Source organism: Cricetulus griseus, chromosome 8 (assembly GCF_003668045.3).
Source record: "Cricetulus griseus strain 17A/GY chromosome 8, alternate assembly CriGri-PICRH-1.0, whole genome shotgun sequence".
NCBI classification, from domain to species: Eukaryota; Metazoa; Chordata; class Mammalia; order Rodentia; family Cricetidae; genus Cricetulus; species Cricetulus griseus.
In genome coordinates, this window is record NC_048601.1 from 3,907,493 (window position 1) to 3,929,143 (window position 21,651).

At 48.1% G+C, this 21,651-nt stretch overlaps 1 protein-coding gene across 3 annotated transcripts in view; it reads right to left on the minus strand.

The window, feature by feature from the left end:
* Rassf8 (Ras association domain family member 8) overlaps positions 1–1,789 on the minus strand; it is a 74,718-nt gene extending 72,929 nt beyond the window's left edge. Inside the window, exon 1 of one of the 3 annotated variants that reach the window (XM_027430117.2) lies at positions 1,641–1,788. The gene's annotated coding sequence lies outside the window, so the exon portion shown is untranslated. Of the gene's footprint in view, positions 1–1,640 lie in introns of all 3 variants that reach the window. The other 2 variants (XM_027430116.2, XM_035448409.1) reach the window with 2 other exon arrangements.
* Positions 1,790–21,651: the final 19,862 nt, after the last annotated feature.

Consider the following 21,651-nt stretch of genomic DNA (forward strand, 5'->3'; position numbering starts at 1 on the left):
CCTATAGGATTTTAAATCTGCAATTTCCAAATATCTCTAAAACCTGCACAATCTGGGAACTGTGACCACTGAAATGACTTGGACACCTCTGTAACTGTGTTTCTCTCCAGGACACTGACACTAACTGAAAACCTTTCCTAGGTGCACAGTCCCATGGCTTGGCTCCCTACAGGGACTCTCTACCGTCCCCCCAAGCACCAGAAGCCCAGAATAGGGGCTTGATCACCTACAAAGATCTCATCCATTATGGCCAATTGAATCTAGTTCGGAAAGTACCATCTAAAAACGCTTAGGGGGAGGGGCAAATGACTGATTGTTGAAAAGATTTAATCACCTTCATTGCAAATTACGCTGTGTTGCCTCTGACCCTTCAGACCCACAGGTAGAAGAATTATCAAACTGCATCCAGTCTTCTTAAATGGAGTACCGGTCGTGTGTAACTTTGAGGTTTGGGGGAAGTTCCCCGTGGATTTAAGTAAGATCAGAAAAACCACTCATATGACCACTAAAAAAGATATAGCATAAACCACTTCCCAAACTGAGCGTGCAGTTTTGTCCGGAGCCCTGATTCCTGTGTTCACCAGCACCTCCCCCTGCAGCGAACTGACAGACATTAGGGACAGCCTCAAGCAAAGGATAGGTTTAAAAAAAACAAAAAACAAAAAGCACACACCAGGAAACCTGCCGGTTCTTAGCCTCCATAGCACGATCCAAACCCCTGGCAACCACAGATGAAAGACTTCTAAAAAAGAAAAACTACCTTAACACCCCCTCACACACACCTACACACACACATACAGCCTACAACTGAGCAGAGGTCTCTTAGGTTTTAAATGCTTCCCTGGAACAAAACAGATGTCATGAAAAATCTCTGCGCCCCAATCTACGGTAAGTCCCTAAGTGTTCGTCCCTGCTGTCAGCGGGCTGGAGAGTTTTTTTTTTTTTTTCTTTTCACGCCAGGCTTTGATGTGTTGGCAGGGCTGACCTCACACGCTCAAGTGTGTTGCGCCCCGCATATTTCCTCCTAGACCTCCGAAGATTAGGACCATCGCTGACCTGCAATTATGTCCCAAGTAGTGGTCCGGCAACCCGGGGCGGGCGGGCGGGCGGCTCGGCGGTGCAGAGACGACGCAACCCCAGCCGCAAGCCGGTCTCCGCCGCCCACCGCCGGGCCGCCCGCAGCGGCCTCGCACGCCAAGCCCACGACCCCTCAAGTTGAGCCTCCCCGGGCCGGGCCCTGGGCGAGTTTGCGGGGTACAGGACGCGGCGAACTTTGCAAGCCCCCTCCCGGCGGGCGGCTCGGTTCCCCGGAGGGGCTGGCCACCCGGGACGGAGGGAGGGAGGCTGCGCGACGAGGCCAGGCGGCCCCGGTTCGGACAAAATGCAGAAGCCTGCCAACCGCCACTTTCCCCTTCCAGAGGGAAGGCTCTCCCTCCGGGCGAGCATCCGATTCCCGTCTGAGAGCTCAGGGGACGGCCAAGGGCCGGCCATGCATTTCCCTTCCCCGCAAAAGTGGCCTCTAAACTCGCTCGCCAAGGACACCGGGGAGAGGCGACCCCGGCGGGCAGCGCCAACTTGGGGGCGCGGGCGCGGGGTGACAGCGGGGCCGCGGGGGCGCGGGCCGGGAAAGTTGTACTTACTGCGCGTCGCAGCCCGTCCCGCCGCCCGGGTGCACGGCCCGCGGCGGAGGCCCGGCCCGGCCCTGGCTGAGCGGCGGCGGCGGCCCAGGCGGCCCCGCGGCGACCCGGCGGCGGAGAGCGAGCGGCGGGGCCGGGGCTGAGGAGGCCCGGGCCGCAGGGCGGCGCGCGCGGAGGGCTGAGCCGGCGGGCGGAGGAGACGCGAGGGAGGGCGCACGCCGGCCTGGCCGGGGCGGGAGGCGGTGCACAGCGGCGCAGAGGAGGAAGGGAGGGCGGGACCACGGGGGCCCGCCGAGCCCCGCAGAGGGGCGGGATGAGGGCGGCGAGCACGGGCCGGGGAGGCCGCTCCGGGCCCGGAGGGCAGGCCGAGGGCCTAGGGGCGGGGCGAGGCCTAGGAGGCGGGGCGGAGGGCCTGGGGGCGGGGCGGAGGGCCTGGAGGCGGGGCCGATGGCCAGGGAGGCGGGGCCGGAGGGTCTAGGGGCGGGGCGGAGGGCCTGGAAGGCGGAACGGAGGTTCTAGGGCGGGGGGGCCTGGGAGGCGAGGCGGGGGGCCTGGGAAGCGGGGCGGAGGGTCTAGGGGCGGGCGGAGGGCCTGGGAGGCGGGACGGAGGGTCTAGGGGCGGGGCGGAGGGCCTGGGAGGCGGGGCGAGAGGTCAGGGAGACGGAACGGAGGGTCTAGGGGCGGGGCAGACGATCTGGGAGGCGTGGTGGAAGATCTGGGGGCGGGACAAAGGCCTGGGAGGCGGGGCCGAGGACCAGGAAGGGCGGGCCGAGGGCCGGGGAGGCGGGCCGAGGGCCGGTGTCCCCGCCCCTTCTCTGGGTCGCGGGCTGCGGGCCAGCAGCAGGGTTAGCCCCTCACCCGCTCGGGTTACAGCCGCCTCCCCCGCCCGCGGACACCGTAGGGGACTGCGCAGCGAGGCATTGTGGGAGGCGCTGGGGCCTGAGGGCCTGAGCCTTCTGAGGTAGCCTTGCCTGCGGTCCCTCGCTGGCTTCTGGCTTCGGGGCCGCCCGCGGGAGGGATCCGCTGGGCCTGGGGACAGGAGAGGCGGAAGGAACGGCCGGCGCTCTCCCGGGACTGGCTGGAGCGGCCCTCCCTGGGGAGCAGCTGTGATGGGGTGTCTGTCCTCCCTGACAGCCCGCGGAAACATCCAATGTCACAGAGGTGTAGGGAGGGCGGGGCCCACTGGAAAGGCCCAGGCAAGGGACGGTCACAGGTTCCAGGCCAGCCTAGGCTACGGGCTACGGGGCCCCAATGAGAAAAGAACCCATTCTCCAAGGGCGCGTTCGAATTGCTTTTCCTCTGCGGCCCAGCATCTGTCCTTAGCAACCCCAGAAGAGTGGGTCAGATACTGGAAAAGAAAAAGCCGAGCCTGTTGGAGAGTAGGGTGGGCATATTTCCAGAAGTTCAAGGCCAGCCTGAGCTACAGAGTGAGAACTGTCCAAAAAAGAGAAAGAAACCCTGCCTTCTCCAAGGACTACTTTGAATTGCTTTCCCTCCGAGTAGCTATGATTCAGCCCCCGCACCCCCCCACACACACCCCTGCAGCAATGATAGAGGCAACAGACGGGGAAAAAAGAGAGAAACGACAAATGAATCAGAGGTGAGTAACAAAAGTTTAGAAAGAACTGGGCTCAGATTCAAAAGATGCACCCACACAGGCTTTAAAAATAGCCTGTAATCAGCGAAGGACATCAGAACACTGACCTGGAAATGCAGATTTGTATGTCGTTTTCACTATTTTGCGTTAAGCAGTGACTGAAGTGGACAAAATTAAGTCTGTGGGCCAGGCTGATGCTCACACATGCCCAAAGCTCAGCAACAGTTATTCATTTGAAAAGAGATGGGGTTGCATACAGTGAGTGAGAGGCAAGAGAGCATTCCAGTTGTAAAATGCTCCCTTTAGTTCCCTGGCACTCACTTTTAATCATCAAAATAAAAATTATTTTCACGGTTCATGTGATTGGTTTCTTTTTTTAAATGTTTGTTCCCTCCTGGTTTTGACCCCTGCTTGTTCCTGGCTCATTCACCCTCCCCCAGCCATGCAGAACCAGGGGAAGAGAGAATGTCCCCCAAAGACTTAATGGAAGAAGGCAACATCTGAAGAATTTGGTGAGAAGCTTTCTCTAGGAGTCAAATGCAAAAATCCAAGGAAATGGGATGATTTTAGTGTCTGTGTGGGACTGTGGTCCTCGCTCAACCCTGCTAGAATTTTTCCAAAGGCGTTTTCTAGCCCTAAGGTAAACGTGTCCCAACCTCCCTTCTGCTGTCAGTCTTCCACTCCACTGAACAGTGTCAGTCACCTGCCTGATTGCCAAAGCCGATGGAAACTTTTAATGCCCAACGCATGCCCTTTGCTGCATTTGCCAGTCTTGACGTCTTCCTCTTTTACTGAGGCATTTCTCTTTCGGAGGTCTGAAAATGACCTCAGTTTTATCTTGAGTCCAGAGATGAACAAGTCAACTTACCCATGACAGCTCTCATGTGTCCAGAATTGAATAGAACAGGATGTATTATGATGAATAACCATGGCTGCCATTTATAGAAGCCTTTCCTAAGAGCCAGGCACCCAATGAGACATCGTATCCACAAACTGGAGCATGGCCTTATTGATAGCTGCAAAGTCAGTGAATTCTCCCCAGTTGTAGATAAACAGAAAGGTCTTCTCTCCACCTCAGCCCCATTTAGTTGGTGCATTTTTTCCCTCTGGTGTGTGATACAAACTACTTTGAGCTTTCTTAGCCAGATCATGTACTTGTCAGGCTTCCTGAGATGACCCCAAATGCCTTTGGTGGGACTGATAAACAGCTCATACTTCCAGTTGCTACTTCTGTTCCTACAAAAGCACCCACTAGACGGAGAACACTTCAAACTCTGTGACATACTTGGATTTGCTTGTAGCAAACAACTTGAGGGGAAGGCTTCAGAGAAGAGGTAAATCAGAAGAGCAGGCAATGTAGAGAGCAGCAGGAAGAAGGTAGGAACGGTAGTACCAAGACAGGAATGGGAGGAGCCCCACACTTTGGAGTCTGTGAAGCCTCTTAACAGCTGAGGATTGGAATTCCAGCACATATTGTTCGTGAAAGTCACAGACGTGGTGCCCATAGTCACCTTAAATAAGAATATTTTCAAATAAAAACGTTAAAATGAGTGTTTAACAAATCAGACTTAAGGCTTGGACCTATATGACTTCGGCTAGGACCTCACTCTCCTCCCATATATTTTCTGGGACTCTCATAAGCAAAACTATTAATTTTATTCATAGTGAAGATATTATAGCTCAACTTGCTAGGTCCCTGACATCCAGCATGTTGTTAAGCGTAAGCCTGTCAGGTTTCCCATAGGAACCACATTGTGGTCACACTTAAATTTCTTAGCAGCCCTTGAAGATGGTGACTTCAGGGCTCACGAAACTCTGTATGCTATTGTACATGTCTTGAATCACAACTTTCTATGATGAGTCCACACGCATGCTGTTAACCTAAAATCTCTGTTTAAATGTGTTTCAATATAAATGCCATCTCTGCTTTATATTAGCTTGTCCCAAAGTTATTTCCTAAGTCAAAGTCACAGTCCTGGCTTCACCTGAGTGAAGTCCCCAGTCTCTCCAGCTCTTGCTGGTTGGTAGCCTGGAACAACAGCCCTGCCTCCGCCTTTGTGAACACTTTCCTATTGCCACTATAGGACATTGTCACAAACTTGATGGCTTAAAACCACAATAACTTATTATCTTATAGTCCTGAAGCTTAGAAATGTAAAACCAAGTATGATCCCCATGTTTCTTCTCAAGGTTGGAGAGGGAGACCTATACAGGGTTCTTTTTTGTTGTTGTTGGTTTTGTTGTTTGGTTTTTTGGTTTTTCGAAACAGGGTTTCTCTGTGTAGCTTTGGAGCTGGCACTCGCTCTGTAGACCAGGCTGGCCTCGAACTCACAGAGATCCGCCTGCCTCTGCCTCTGCCTCCCGAGTGCTGGGATTAAAGGAGTGTGCCTATCTAGAAATCCCTGGTAACTCTTGTGTACACCCAGTGAAGTCATTTTGTGCTTAAATCTGGGAGGCCATTAAGAAATGAAAACTGTGTGTGGCGCTAGCAGGAATCAGCTATGGAGATCTGAATGTAACTTTTACTCCACTCTGTATTTCACACATAGTAAGCTTCCAAATTCCAACCTCAGATGATGGTCCATTCATATACCCGAAATTGTTTGCCTGGAGCCCCAGTGTCCTCTGCCACTGTCAGCCCACCACCTGCTTAGAGCTTTAGTCCTGTTTCTTCATTGTACCCACCGGTGCCCGACTCCGACCTGACTCAGACTAGGAGCTCAACTAGTGAAGATGAGTGGATAATGACATAAATTGGGCAACTAATGCTATCTCCCCCTTTTACTCCTTTCTTTGTTCCTCCTCCTAACATGTGAGATACAGTCTTTCAGTTAATGATTAAATAAATCATGATACTGGGATTACAAAATGAACACTATATGTCAAGCATCAGTGAACTCATAGTCCACCTAAGTAAAGATGTTTTTTAAAAGGGGGATTTGGGAGCTGAAGAGATGGCTTGGCAGTTAAGAGACTCTGTTGCTCTTGTAGAAAACCCAAATTCTGTTCCCAATACCTTTATTGGTGGCCCCAAGCTCTAACTACAAATCTAAAAGATCTTCTGCCCTCTTCTGGTCTCCATGGGCACTGCACCCATGTGCACAGACTCACATACATACACATAATTCAAAATAAAATCTTTTAAAATAAATTTAAAGGAAAATGAGCCAGATGATGGTGGCTGTCCATCCCATTCTCCTTCTTTCTTGGTAATAGACACCTGGTTTTGCGCTCAGGTGAAATGTTTTCATTTTTATACCCTCCTTTACAGACATGCATCTTTAGTCAGGCCTTGACGTATACATGGAAGTTGTGCAGAACTATTAGGAAATCAACTCCTTTGCAAGCTGGTAGTGATCTTCTGGCTGCCTCCATCTGTATTATTGCCTAAAGCATGGCTATGATCCCTGTAGTGATCCATGAGTCTTGTGGTATCATACTAAAGAAGACAACATCCTAACGAAGAAGACAACACACAGATAAAAAAAGAAGAGCAAATCTAAGAACCCCAAACTGCTTACCTTGGATTTTTTTATGAGGGAGAGAAGTGTCAGGTCTTCTATTATTAACCAAATGGATACAACAGCTAATTACAATATGATGGCGTTAGAGGTATAAGAAGTATAGCCAGTTTAGAAGGATGGTTGTTCCTGGAGGAGGGAAGTTGAAGGGAGCTTCCTGGAGAACATAACTGGAAAGCTTAGTGGTATTGGAGAAGCTGGGACTTTAGATCTGATGCCTGAGGTGAAGCAGAGAAATCTTGGAAGACAGGCGGTGGCCTAAAAAATTTTCTGGTTTTGATTTAGAAGGATAGTTTGATATTGAGCGTAGGAAATTATGGATGCCCTTGAAACTTGAAGAAGTATTAATAATACCCTTTTAGAGTTTCATAAAGCCTCAGCTGTATTGCTAAGGATGACACTGACTGTCTGATCATTCAGACCCCACCTCTCGAGTGCTGGGAATGCAGGCATGTGTCGTATGCCAGGCTTCATGTGACACTGAGACTCAAACACAGGGTTTCATGCATAGCATATTACAAGGTCAGAACTCTAGCTGGGGAGGAAGTTGTAAATTTTTATCTTTGTGTCTGTTTTCCTGCTTTAAGAAGGAGACTATAGTTTTGTTTTGTTTTTTTGTTTTGTTTTGGTTTTTTCCCCAAGACAGGGTTTCTCTGTGTAGCTTTGGAGCCTATCCTGGACCTAGCTCTGGAGACCAGGCTGGCCTCGAACTCACAGAGATCCACCTGCTTCTGCCTCCCAAGTGCTGGGATTAAAAGTGTGCGCCACCAACGCCCAGCGAGACTATAGTTTTTCTTGTAACAATTTTACTACTGCAAATGTTTGGTCGTTTTGTTCAGAATGTATAAATGGGGACATCCTCAGCCAGAATTACCATGCCTTGCACTTGGCCACTGTTGTGAGTTTAGAAGGAAAAGAAATCACACCTCCTACCTTTGTCAGTGTGTGTATGTTAGACAAGTAACAGCAGCATCGTCCCAGGCTACTGAAAGCCTTCATGTGCTGAGGGGCTGCAACAGCTGATGGATGCTGTGGTTTGTCTAACCGCACTTCTCATACCTAGGACTATAAAACTGAAGGATCGATTCTTCTTAAAAATTAAAATTCACCATGGGAGCACCACTCCCAGACCCCCGTCCCTGAAAAGTCTTCAGTTCCTTTTCTAGACCTGGGTGTTCACTCACTGTCCAGACATTAGGTGGGGAGAGTTAATACCAGCTCCGGCTACAGTGGGAACTCCAGGCTTCTTGGGGTTGAGTGAGGGTTCCTGAGACCTGGTCCTCGGCAGTCTCAGCCAGAGTTAAACATTTGACTTGTTAGTGTATGGTGTCTGCAGCATGACCATCCAGAATCCAGAATCTCATCTCCTGGATGTGGGGGCTGAGAATTGAACCAGGGTCCTGTTAGACTGAACCACCTCCCCAATCCCCAGGGTCAACTTTTAATATTAATGTCTAAGATCATTTTTAATCCTCATGTTCAGTTGGCAATTTTGGTTTTGCACATTTAAGATCAATAAAGTCTTGTTCTCTTGGCAAAAAAAAAAATTAAAATTCAGTGCTGGGCATGTTGGCAAATGCTTTTGATCCCAGCACTTAGGAGGCTGAGGGAGACAGAGCTCTAAGAATTCAAGGATGGCCTGGCTTATATAGTGAGTTCTTGACCAGTCAGAGATACATAGTAAGACCCTGCTTCAAATTAATTTTTTTAGTTACTAAATTACAACAGCTTTAATGACTTCCACATACTTATAATAGTACAGGAAGATAATAGTCAATGTATTTTGTCAGGCAATAAAGTACAACATGGAAAAAAATAAAACATAAGCTACAACTAGAAACTGTAACAGCTTAAACCAAAAGGAATCTGTTCAAATATATTCAGAAATGGAATTTAAAGTATTGGGCCCATCCTTAGATGGAAGTTACTTAAAAGGATAATCCCACGAAAATTAAAAAGTCTTGATCCCTTCATTCTGACTGGAGAATGGATTTGGGTAGTTGTGATTAAGATTCGGGATTCTACCAGAGCCTATTTTCGGATCAGAACATTCTAGGAAGCAGTAAGGAGGGACCAGATGTTTATGAAGTTGCTTCCTGGTAAACATGCACAGTCAAATCTGGGCCTTGCCTTGCGGTAGCACTCTTCCAGGCCAGACGCCGTTCTTGAATCCTCCTACACCTCTGCAATACTGTGACTGAGTTTCATAACGATGACCCTGGTGTGACTCCTGAGTCACAGGGGCAAGATCGAGTTACCTTCTGCTTTGCCTTCATGTATTTAATTATAGTTTTATTAGTTGCAAGTGAGGAAATCCGATCTTATAGCCCTGTTAGACTGACCAGAGGCTCCTTCTCAGAAGCCCAGCCATCACCACCAGCCAAGTTTACAGTCCACGGAGGGAAAAACTGAGAAGCCGGGACCTCGCAACAGATATTAAAATGTGGGGATTATTGTCACAAGAATCATTATCAGGGCATCATTTATCATCCTGCCACCTTTTAAGCGAGTCATCACAGGCACATCTGTTACTAATAAATGGCAGGTAGCTGATTCCTTTAATAACTACACACCCCATGTGTTGCCGTGAGGAACAACAGAGTGTGTTTAAACACACACTTTAAATGCACGTGTTTCATATGCCCTCACTCAGACACAGGCACATGGATAAAAGTTTAAAAACCCTTAATAAAGGGAGAGCTAGGGCTGGAGAGATGGCTCAGCGGTTAAGAGCACTGACTGTTCTCCCAGAGGTCCTGAGTTCAATTCCCAGCAACCACATGGGGGCTCACAACTGCCTTGAATAAGATCTGCATGCAGGCAGAAGACTATATACACAATAAAAAAAAAGAAGACAACAGTAAAAATGTTGACTGGGCAGATGGGCTGTAGTGATGTGTGGAGAGCACAGCCTGGAGCTCGCGCTTCGCTGTCATGGCGTCACTGCTGTCAGGGTTCTCTTAAGTGAGGAGATGTTTTCGTCACAGAAAGTGATTGAAGTTTTCTGTTTCAGTACATCCTGTGCTTAGCCCTTTCCCGAATGCTCGAATATCCTTATACCAGTGCTTTGACCAGTGCTGGGGCGAGCTTTCCAGTGAAGCAGCTGCTTTTGAGTCATCCCTGCTTCTGTAAGTAACCCCAATGAAAGTTCAATGGTTCGCCAAGTTGAACTTTGGGTCTGCCATGGGTGGGTTCCTTCCTGGGGTGAGTAGACCTGTGTGCTGTGTTTCCCCAGATGTCTCTCACATAACAGTGAACAATTCAGCCAAACACATGGGCAGGGGTGGGGTTGGGGTTGGGGTTGGGTAAGGCTTTAAGACAGACCCGTCCCAGGCGTATGTTACTCACAGTTGTTGGTTATATTGTGTTTTCTCTACTTCCTCCGGTGGCTTCACTCCTATAATTTACTTCTCCTGGACAGAGCAGGTGAGCTTCCTGAAATGATGGAACCAGAAGTATTTGTGTTTCCTATCTCAGGTCTGGGGAAATCTGTAATATTGTCATACGCATACTGATATATCTCCCGGGTGGGACCCTCATATTAACATGAAGCTCACTGGCTTCGTATACGGTGTCTACACAGAGCCTGGAGGCAAACATAGACAGTACTGTAAACAGGACACAGTCTATGTAACTAAAAAAATCAGAAAATATCATTTGTAAAAATCGCATTGACCTTAGGAAGCTCTTGATGGAGTGCAGATTCTTGGATTAGGGGTACCCCATCTGTGTTAATTTCTGAGCATTGTTCCCCACAATATCATTATCTTGTGAGTTCTGTCAGTCACTAGACCTGAAGACAAAGTAGCCTCATATTGCTCGTCGCCATGGGTGTGAATGGGAAGCTGGAGCAGGAGAGGTGGCTCAGGGGTGAAGAGAACTCATTGCTTTTGCAGAGGGCCTGGATTTGTCAAGGCAGCTCACATCAGTCTGCAACTCCAGTTCAGAAGAGGGATTTGACACCCTCTTCTTGGCCGCCTCAGGCAATGCACACATGTGATGTATATATACATACATGCAGGCAAACACTCATACACATAAAATAAAAACAAATGATCTTTTTTTTTTTTTTTTTTGAAGAAACTGGCACAGTCACGCTCTTACGGGGGAAGCACTTTTCTTCTCAAGGCAAAAATGTTTTTCACTTTCGCCTTTACAATCGTTGCCACTGGATATTCTCTGGGGACATTGTAGTTCAAACAAGACCACTATTTATCAGGATGCAAGTGTCAGAGATCACACAAAGAGTAAGATGGGTGCTTCCCCGCCCGACACTGCCCAGAAGAAGGACCTGGGAGAGCGACGGCTGTGTTGGTCAAGGCAAAATGTTTTAACTGAGTCTTCTCTGCAGCAGTGGAGTTGGAATGGGGAAGTTTGCTTTGCACATAGGCATTCTACTACGTGAACTCATGAGCACATTTAGGATGTATTTTAGACACAGTGTATGATGAATATGGATGAATAAAACAAACTTCTGGAAGTGAAAGGAAGCATTGCATCTGATCCCCTAACTTGCTAGCACAAGCAGTTACGTAGATAGGAGAGAGTATGAATGAGGAGGGCAGGTGGGCTCAGGACAGCTTGGAACGCAGTGGGGACTGGACTGTCACCCCTCCGGAGCATGGCCATCCAACTGTCCTTTTCTGTCATTCCAACCTATTTCCCAATGGCCAGAGGGGTGCTAATTATGAGAGGTGCCTGAGCGAAGACAGATGTTTCTGTCCCGCCAGGTCCTGCTGCCCTTCAGCTCCAAATAAGCACACAGAGACATATTAATTATTAAACTGTTGGCCGATGGCTAGGGCTTCTTATTGGCTAGCTCTGTCTTAATTATTAACCTATAACTACTAATCTATGTATTTCTACATGACCTTATCTTACCAGTAAAGGTCTGGCACATCCTATCTTCCCGGTCTCTACATGGCATCTCCTCAATGCCATGCCTCTCCCTGCCTCTCTCTCCAGCATTCTCCTCGTCTCCTAACCCCACCTATCTTCCTGCCCTTACTGGCCAACCAGTGTTTTACTCACCAACCAGTAAGAGAAACATATATACAGAAGGACATCCCCATCACCCGAGTAAGAATTTTGGTAAATAGTTGAAAAGAAAATTCATGAATGCTTCAGAGCTCTCTCCAGAAACTCAAGTCTAGGCAAGAAGGACGTCAGAAGGACAGAATATCTGCGGATAAAAAACTTCCGGCATCCGAGGAAGCTGTTTGTCACCTTTAATCCCTTCATCTCTCTCAGCTACCTGAAGCCCATCCTTGAAGGAGGAAGACGAAATGCCCTGAACAGAAAGTGTGTGCTTCTCCTGGCAGCTCTGGCGCCAGTCCGATCTGTCTGGACCTCAGTTTCTGAAATACAACAGGGAGATGGAAATGATGATGGAAATGAACACCACCAGGAGGGCGGTTAAAGGGTTAACTGTTTCGTGCCATGTGTGTTCTCCAGGCATGCATGTTAGTCACCTCTCCTTCCTGTTACATAATACCTGACATGAAGCAATGTTAGGGAGCTAGGGTCTAACTTGGCTTGGTGTGCTGGGACGGAGCCCATCCTAGCAAGGCGGCAGGAATATGAGGCTTCTGAAGTCAGGAGGCAGGGAGAGGGCAACAGCTCAGACCCAGCTCACTTCCTTCCTTTCCCTTTTAATTCAGGGGAGGGCCCCAGCCTACACTCAGGGTGGCTCTTCCTCCTCAGTGAGTCCTCCCTGGAAGCATCCTCACGGAAGTCAAGCTGGCCACGAAGACGAGCATCCCCGCATGTCAGTTGTCCTCCACCTGCCTCTGCACCCAGGGGCTTCAGGTTGAACGCTGTTACTTCCAGTGGGGGACTGGTCCCGTATTTAGTGGTAGACAAGGGGTTGCAGGTAAGAACAGAAGCCAACATCCTAGCCAGGACCAGGGAAAGGGGAGACTGGATGCCCCGGCTATGATTCCCAGGGGAACAGCAGCAGCAGAAGCCTGTCAGTTTCCCTCTCTGCACTCCCACCATCCCAGCCCTGCCCTGCCAATCTGACCGAAACATTTCTTTCTGCGTGTGCTTGTTTGGGGTTTTTATTTTTCTTTTCTTTTCTTTTCTTTTCTTTTTATTCATTTCCATGAGAATTGAAAAACCAGTTAGCTAGTTCTGCAGTGTGTCATTGTCGCTACTGTAAAAGAGAGAGCTTTGTGCAGAGTCTAAGCAGAGATGCGTCAGTCACCACTGCTCAGAGTGACAGTCCTGCCTGGCGGGACAGTGGCTGACAAGGATGATGTGGGAAGGTTTCTGTGTTAGCTGGAAATGCCTGTTTCTCTTTGTGTCAGGTTGGTTCAGGGTGTCACACCGTAAGGGGAAACTTGAAAAGTCACACTGAAGACTTTAAAAGGTTATTTAGAGCTGATATGTATATGCAAGGGGGCACAGTAAAGACACTGCTGGCATGATGGCTCTGTTATTGGGGGGAGGTTTTTATTTTTAATAAGAGAGAGAAAATATCTGGAGGCATCTGGAAGAGTCTAGAACATAGAGAAAGAGACATAGACTGAACATGTCCGGGGTTATCTGCAGGAAAGTATAGTGGGGGGCGGGGCAACAGGGGACAGTGGAGACAGTGAAGATAGCAAGAGATAGGGAACAGAGGACAGAGGAGGGACACACACACACACACACACACACACACACACACAGAGACACACACACAGAGAGAGGGACAGAGAGAGAAAGAAGCACAGAGAAAGAGAGAAACAGAGAGAAAAAACAGGGAAACACACCCACACCCAGAGAGAAAGAGAGAGAGAGAGAGAGAGAATAGCAGGAGTAGCTGGGATGTGAGGAGGATGCTTACTGTGGGGAGGGGAGGGTCAGGAGACTAGAGTGGACTTTGAAATGTATAACGGGTACTACAAGTGAGTGGGACTGGGGGAGTCTGGAGGCAGCAGGGACTTAGATTTGTTGATAGACACCACAGGTAGCCCATATGTCCCTCCTTCCAGAGGTAAGAGAAATGACTGCCTTTGGCAGATGGGGAACCGTCCCACAAGTTCCTGTGGAATGCTGACTTTTATCCAACCACCATAAATCCTTCTGTAGTCCATCTTGAGCTCATTTTCCAGATAAGTGGACAGCCTGAGACCTAGCAGTCTGGAATGTCAAAGACAGACCTGTGCAGTCAGGATCGTGAAGTAGAGCAGCTCTGTGAGGAGCCCAGCACAGGGCTGCACAGACACAGCCCACGTGCTGGTCTCCTTAGGAGCCAGAAGTTCCTAGTTACAGCACAACCCGAACTGGAAAATTCAGAATCAAATGCTATTGTCTTGGGAAGACGCTCCAAAGAGACAGGGAAGGTACCCGTGAGGATATGGGAGTCTCCCAAAAGCCAAGCAAGGAGAGAGCTCAACATGAGCACGGAGTGGAGGAGACCTGAGTGAAAGCATTAGGCTACTGTGTGTGACAGCCAGAAGTTACTGACTGACACTGAGAATGTTTCTGTGAGGCAGGGGAGGGTTGCTGTTCACAAGAAGTCACCACCCCAGGGATGGTCTGAAAGAATGGCCAGTGTGCTGGGTGTCCACTCATGACCTAGCCCTGGGCAGCAGAACAGGAAAATAAGGAGTTCAAGGCCAGCCTCAGTCACACCGCAAGGTTAAAAGGCAACCCAGGTTAGTTAAAATTCTGTCTCAAAACAGACAGGAGCTGGAGAGATGGCTAACTGGTTAAGAGCACTTACTCTTCTTTCGGAGGACCTGGGTTTCACACAGTGGCTCATAACCATCCATAACTTGGGTTCCAGGGGAACTCCTCAGGCACCAGGCTTGCAGGTGATTCATAAGCACACATGTAGGCAAAACACTTCTAAAATAAATCTTAAGGTTCGGGCGTTGGTGGCACATGCCTTTAATCCCAGCACTCGGGAGGCAGAGGCAGGCGGATCTCTGTGAGTTTGAGGCCAGCCTGGTCTCCAGAGCGAGTGCCAGGATAGGCTCCAAAGCTGTAAAGAGAAACCCTGTCTCGAAAAAAAACAAAAAACAAAAAAACAAAAAAGAAACTTAAAAATGTAAACAAGCGCGCACCCATGGAGCCTACTCCAGGGGATTGCAAAGCCCAGACAGTTGGCCTTTTTGCTTATTTTCCTGTTTCATGGCACAGTGTAGAGGTGTTTGTAGTTAAAGCCTTCAGAAGACAGAAATGAGAAGAGATGGAACGGAGGGTGGCGGGGGAGGGCGTGGAGGGGACTGATGGGAGAGTAAGGTGATTGCAAAAGGAATCCAGGTCCCTCTGAAGCAGCAGAAGAAGAAAAGGGTGGAATCGCACTGAGAACCCTGGGGAGAAGGGGTACAGAAAAGGGCTGGGCTGTAAGTGCTAAAGCCCTGGGTATGGAATAAAGACACCAGGAAAGCAATGGGACCTGTCAGGATTGTTACCCTAAGACTGACCCGTGTGAAGCCACACAGCACTCTCTAGGGCAGGGGTTCTCAACCTTCCTAATGCTGGACTTTTAATACAGTTCCTCAAGTTGTGGTGACCCCAACCATAAAATTGTTTTCATTGCTGCTCTATAACTGTCATTTCACTACTGCTATGAATGGTGATGTAAAAACCTGTGTTTTCCAACGGTCTTAGGGGACCCTGTGAAAGGCTCGTTTGACCCCCGTAGGAGTTGCAAACCACAGGTTGACAGCCACTGTTGTAGAGTCTACAAGAGCTACTAAAGGATTTGTTGAGTTCCACAGGAAACCAATACCTATGTGAGGGGGTGGGGGAAGCTGAGGTGATTACGGGCTGAAATTAACACGGACGATGGAAGACAAATGAAAGGAAGCCTGAGGGGTTGAGAAGCTGCAGCCTAGACTTGGTGGAAATGTGATTAGTTAGGACTGTGAGAAAATTACAAAAGCCGATGCCAACTCCCGACACTTTCCCCATTATGTTGACTGAATAACTGACAAGAAGAAACTTAAGGGTAGGGATGGGGTTATCTGGGCTCACAGTTTCCTGGGATACAGTCAGTTATGGTGGGGAAGGCGCGGCACCCATAGGTCCATGGTGGACAACAGAGTGTGGATGGAGAGAGATCCTTACCCTCTCTTTGCCCTCTCAGGAAGCCAAGAAAGACAAGCGTGGGTGGATGCTGGGATGGTTTTCTCCTTTGCTCATCTCATTCAGTCAACCCTCTTTGGAAACAGTCGCTGAGATACTCCCAGAGGTATGTCCCACTAATACTCCAGGTTTTTATTAATCCAGTCAGTTGGCCATCAGAATGAACCATCACACAACCAGAAAGGAGAACACTGTCATCCAACGTCAAGACTAACATTTTAGAGTATTAATACAATGAGGGACCAGTCTTCATGGTGGGTACCACGGAGACTGAGGATTCAGATCTAGGGATGTCAGAGAACAGACAAGTTATGTCTGAGTTGTAGTCACTGGAGACAGAGCACAAAAGGAAGTCTTTGCCAGGGATTGGTACACTGAACCCGAGGGGCTGAATTAAACCCAGCAAACCTTTGGAATAGAGCTAAACAATGACTCATCTCACTGACTTTAGTTCATTGGATCCCTTTTCCCTCCCTCTCAGGGAAACAGATTGAATGCATAATAGCTCTGAAACACTCCCTTGAGAACACGCCTCCGACTAACTCATAAAAACTAAATGCTTTTCATTACTACTTGAGTGAGTGACTTGTTCTGCCTGCCCTTGTAGTGTGTTATCCTGAATGGCAGAGAGTGGCATTGCCCCAAACTTGACCCATTTGGTATTACATCATAGCTGAACTGTGATTATCTACACATTGTGTTAATTTGAAAATTAACTTCTACGGTTTAGAGAACAATAGAAAATAGTTAATAAATAGCTGAACTATTTAATATTGGAGATATGTAGGTGTTAGATAACATTTATTGAAGTGTGAACATATAGGAAAAATATATTGAACAAATTCAATACAAACGTTTGTACATTGGATTTATCTGACATGATAAAAAAATCTGTTTTCACAGATTCTATACCTTGTCCCCTGCCTCTCACCCCCCAGCTTCCTCACTGGGGTTACTGCCCCTAAATATTTGTTTTAGAGATAAAGCAAAAAATAGGAAGGGGAAAAATCGACATACTTCAGAAAGCAACTAATTTCTTCATCTAGAATACCAACTTTCCCACCAAGCGACCAATGGGATGACAATTTTAGGGTAATTGATGCTTTCAAATTGTTAGAAAATATGCGCCATGAAAACCATTGTTTTTAATAGTGTGACCTATATCATGCTGTGACGAATATTGCTATTTATCCATAAAGAACAAAACACTAAGACTTGCAGATCCATGAGTGGTTTGTGTTGTACATGAGCTGCTTGGGCCACAACACAAACACGTGGTAGACTAAATTAAAGCAAAGCTACCTCATTGCCATGCTGTCACTAGACCACCTCATAATTAGGCAGTGATGAAAACCTATACAAAAGAGGCTCATGGACCCTGATCGTCAGTCCTTGCAGGCCTTTGGGTGGGGATGGGTGTAGTATGGCTAGAGGTATTAGGCAATTGAGAATGTGCCTAATACAAGGTTTGGGCATCACAGAAGTGTCTAAGGCAGGATAAACATCTGAGCAGACACAAAGCCTGGGTGGGCTAGGGCTGTAGTTACCAAAGACTGGCGGCGGTGTCAGAGCACCCGGGAGGGCCTTTGAACCTCAGGGTGCTGGCTGCAGCCTCCCGAGTCCCTGACTCAGTGGATCTGGCGTAGGGACTGATAGTTTCTGTGCTGTTTTTATCACCGATGCTAACCATGCTGTGAGTCCTTGAAGAGTCATTTGCTTGGGGCAATTTCTAGAGGGGAAGGAGTGAGTAAGGAAGGGTGGAAGAGGTGAAGGGAGGAGGAAGAGAGCAATTGCCCTAGTGCCATTCCTGTTTGGGGATGAGACACCCAGACAGGAAGCCGCATAGGGGAGAAATGGTTTCTTTCAGCTCACACTTCCAGGTTACAGTTCATCACAGTGGGGAAGTTGAGATGGCAGCTGGTCACTTCCCAGCCATGGTAGAACCGTGGAGAGAATGAGTGTACACACGCCGGGTGCTCAACTCATTTTCTCCTTTTTTGTGCAGTTCAGGACCCAAACCCAGGGAGTGACACCTCCCGATTTAGACAGAGCCTTCTGTCTCAATTAACATAGTTAAGGCATCTCCTGTAGACACAACCATAGGCGACCTGATTTGGAAAATCCCTCACTGGGACTCTTTTCCCAGATGGTCCTAGATTGGGTCCTTATCAGTTAAAGCCACCCAACCACCACAGTAGCTCACTGGGAGGAGTTAAAGCAAGGACTCGATGATGGTGCTAAAGAACTCACCAAGTTGAAATAGTGCAATGGGAAAGTCCACGTTTAAATAAATGCCAACCTCTGCGCTGCACACTTTGGTCCTCGCCAAATTGATAAAGTGATAGCACCCCAAAGAGAAAGCTGAAGATGCCGATAAAACGTGACAGATGGGAGTGGAAATGAGGCCTGTGGTTAGGTAACATCCCAAGGTCAACAGGTCACAAGAATCCCTGAGTCGTAAGCTGCTTGTGAGAGGAAGGAGGACTAAGACAGCTGGAGATGGGGACACAGTGCTTGTGGCTGATTGAGACTGGGGGATAAGGTGGCTTAGGACACAGGGACTGCTAGCTTGCTAGTATTGCATCTCAGGAGGAGGCACACTCATCCTTCTGTCCTAGCCAGATGGATGCGGGCCTCTTGCCGCAGCAGCCTCCTTACAACATGTGGAAGAGATAACAAGAACGTGTGCTTTGCGGTAGCCATTTATCAAGCTTTTATCCAGTCTATAGGTCGGGTTCTATAGACTCAAAGTGGGGAAGAGGCCAAGACCATTGTGTTGAAGTTTCCAGATAAAGTAGACCCCCAGGACCAGGAATAAACATCCCCTCCTGTGTGTAGGTTAAAAGCAGACTGTTTCATTCTGAATTTTGCTGGCTTTGAATGATTCTAGAAAGCCTACTAAGGACTGAGGAGCAGGGGATGGCATTTTAAACACTAGAAAATTAGGCGTGGTGGCAGACATCTGCACTCTCTGTGCTCTCCGGACCAGGCTGGGACACAACAGGAGACTCCTTCTAAGACCCAATGAAGTCGAAAAGACAGCAAGTCAAGGGGCTCTGCAAGGATGATGCCAACAACGGAGCTTCCTGTGTGTGAGCGTGCTGCTTGAGGAACAGGTGTCTGCTGCCTCCATGACTGACCCTTGGCAGGGATCTAGCAGGCGCTTGGGTCAATATCCCAAGGCTTCTTGGTGGAAACTTCAAACATGATTTCTTGCTAACTCTGTTTAGTAACATTTTGTAACAGAGGGCATAATGAGTTGTATGTGCTATGAGTATGTATGTGTGTGCACATAGGTGAGTATATGAAGGCCATTGTCATTCCTCAGGAGCTGCCTGACTTGTTTTGTTTTTGTTTTCTTGTTGTTGTTTTGTTTTGTTTTTTTCAGACAGGGTCTCTGACTGGGTAAGCTAGGCTGGCTGGCCTCAGAGACCCTGATGCCTCTGCCTCCCTGGCTCGAAAGCACCTGCCACCGTGAGTGCTGGGTTTTACTTGGTTCGAGTGCTTCCAGGAAGAGTATTTTATGTCCCGTCCTGCCCCCTCCCAGCACGGTCACTTCACTCTTTATTCTCACGTCTATTAATTCAGTCTTTAGAAAATGCCTCAGGAGGAAATTCAGATGCCTCAGAGAGGAAAACAAGGAACTGACAAGTGAGATCCTGGTGCCGAAATAGAACGTGTGGCCAGGCTCACTCACTCATGGTGCAATCAGACGTTTGGGTTCCAGTCCCCCAGGTGGTCAATCACTTACCTCAAAGGACTCCATGATGGTACAGTTGCTCTCTGGGGAGCTCCAGGGCATGCCATCTCCCCTCATCATGTCATTTGGTACCTGGAGAGATCACCTACAAAGTACAGTAGATCTTCCTTAAACTGGACAGTTGTTAAGTGCCCTGGAGGCTCAGGTCAAAGCTGATAGTTTAATCCTGTCTGGTTAACTATTACCACTTCCATGCATTCAAACAGAGTACTTTGTGCTCAGCTCCAGGGCCAGCAGATTTTATCCCAATTGGAAGAGTTCTATATTCAATGTCAGACTTTTGTTATTTTGACATAGTTTAAAGGAAATGTTTTAGTTCTGACATTCCCTGCCAGGAGCACAGAAGTGAAACTAAACTTGTCATGAACTCAGCTTGTGAAAGTTGGTAAGAATAGATAACTTTGCTATCTTTCCTGTTCTGGGAAGAAATGCCCCCACAAAAGCAACTTCAAGAGGGAAGGGGTTTACTTTGGCTTTCAGTCCCAGGATACAGCCCACAATGGCAGCAAAGTCACAGAGGCAGGAACTTGAGGCAGCTGCTCTCATCGAATCCACAGTCAGGGAAACCTCAGCTCAGCCAGCTTCTTTCTTTTAACTCCGTTCATGACCCAAGCCCAGAGAACAGCAGAACCAGCCTTTATCATGGGTCCTCCTACCTCAATGAGCCTAATCAAGACAGGGCACACAGGCACAGCCAGTGGCTTGATCCTACATGGTTCTATTACCCATCACAGAAGGCATGATCCCAGTGACCTAAGTCTGCCCCCTAGGCCTCACCCCTACAGTCCCACTCTTCATAGCATAAAACTGATGACCAAGCCTTACACATAAGAGACTTCTGGGTACAATGCAGGCCTAACTATCTCATTGCTGTATTTGCCAGGCATTAGGACCATATGTTTTACCCTTGATCTTCTGAGACTGAGATGTGAGGTTTGAAAAATATTTTATTTTATGTGTATGGCTGGTTTGCTTGTACCTATCAGCTCACACCTGTCGAGATCAGAAGAGGTCATCAGATCCCCTGGAACTGGAGTTAGGGATAGTTGTTAGACCCCACATGGGTGCTGGGAACTGAACCCTGGTCCTCTGTAAGAGCTACAAGTACTCTTAACCACTCAGCAACCTCTCTAGCTTGAAGGATTCTTGAAAAAATGTTTTAAAAATATATAATATGTATTATGGTTTTTTTGTGTGTGTATGGTGTGTGTGTGTGTGTGTGTGTATGTGTGTGTGTGTGTGTGTGTGTGTGTGTGTGTGTGTGTGTGTGTGGTGTGTGTGTGTGTGTGTGTGTGTGTGTGTGTGTGTGTGTGTGTGTGTGTGTGTGGTGTGTGTGTGGTGTGTGTGTGTGTGTGTGTGTGTGTATGTGTGTGTGTGTTGTGTGTGTGTCTGTGTGTGTGTGTGTGTGTGTGTATGGTGTGTGTGTATGTCTCTCTGTGTGTGTGTGTGTGTGTGTGTGTGTGTGTCTGTGTGTGTGTGTGTGTCTGTGTGTCTGTGTGTCTGTGTGTCTGTGTGTGTCTGTGTCTGTGTGTATGTGTGTGTGCGTGTGCTCAAGACCAGAAGGGTGCATTTGATCCTCTGGACTCCCTGGAACTAGACTTATAGGCAGTTTTGAGTCTGGGAACTGACCTCGGCTCTTCCGGAAGCTTCTGCTAAGTCATCTCTTCCTTCCCATGACGATACTTTGGGTTCCTTTTCAAAACTCTAGCAAAGTGGGTACCTTTGCCTCCCCATCTCAGCCTGCCATGTGTCTGTGCAGGTCTGTGTGCTATATTCTGATAACCTGGGCTGTGTGCCCTGTGGTAAGCAACTCAGGCCCTTTGAAAAAGAGGTTTGTTATTATGCAAACAATAACTTAATACATGAAATGGCTCTGTTGCTTCTAACTATAGAGCTATTGGTATAGAACTGACTTGAAATTCTGTGAGCTAAATATCCAATTACTGCCTTGTGCAATTTGATTTTAATTAAGCTGCCTCAGAAGCAGGTAATAGCTTTATTCTTTTCTTTTTCATATAGGGTTATGGTAGCAGAGCAACCAATTCAACCCTTCTA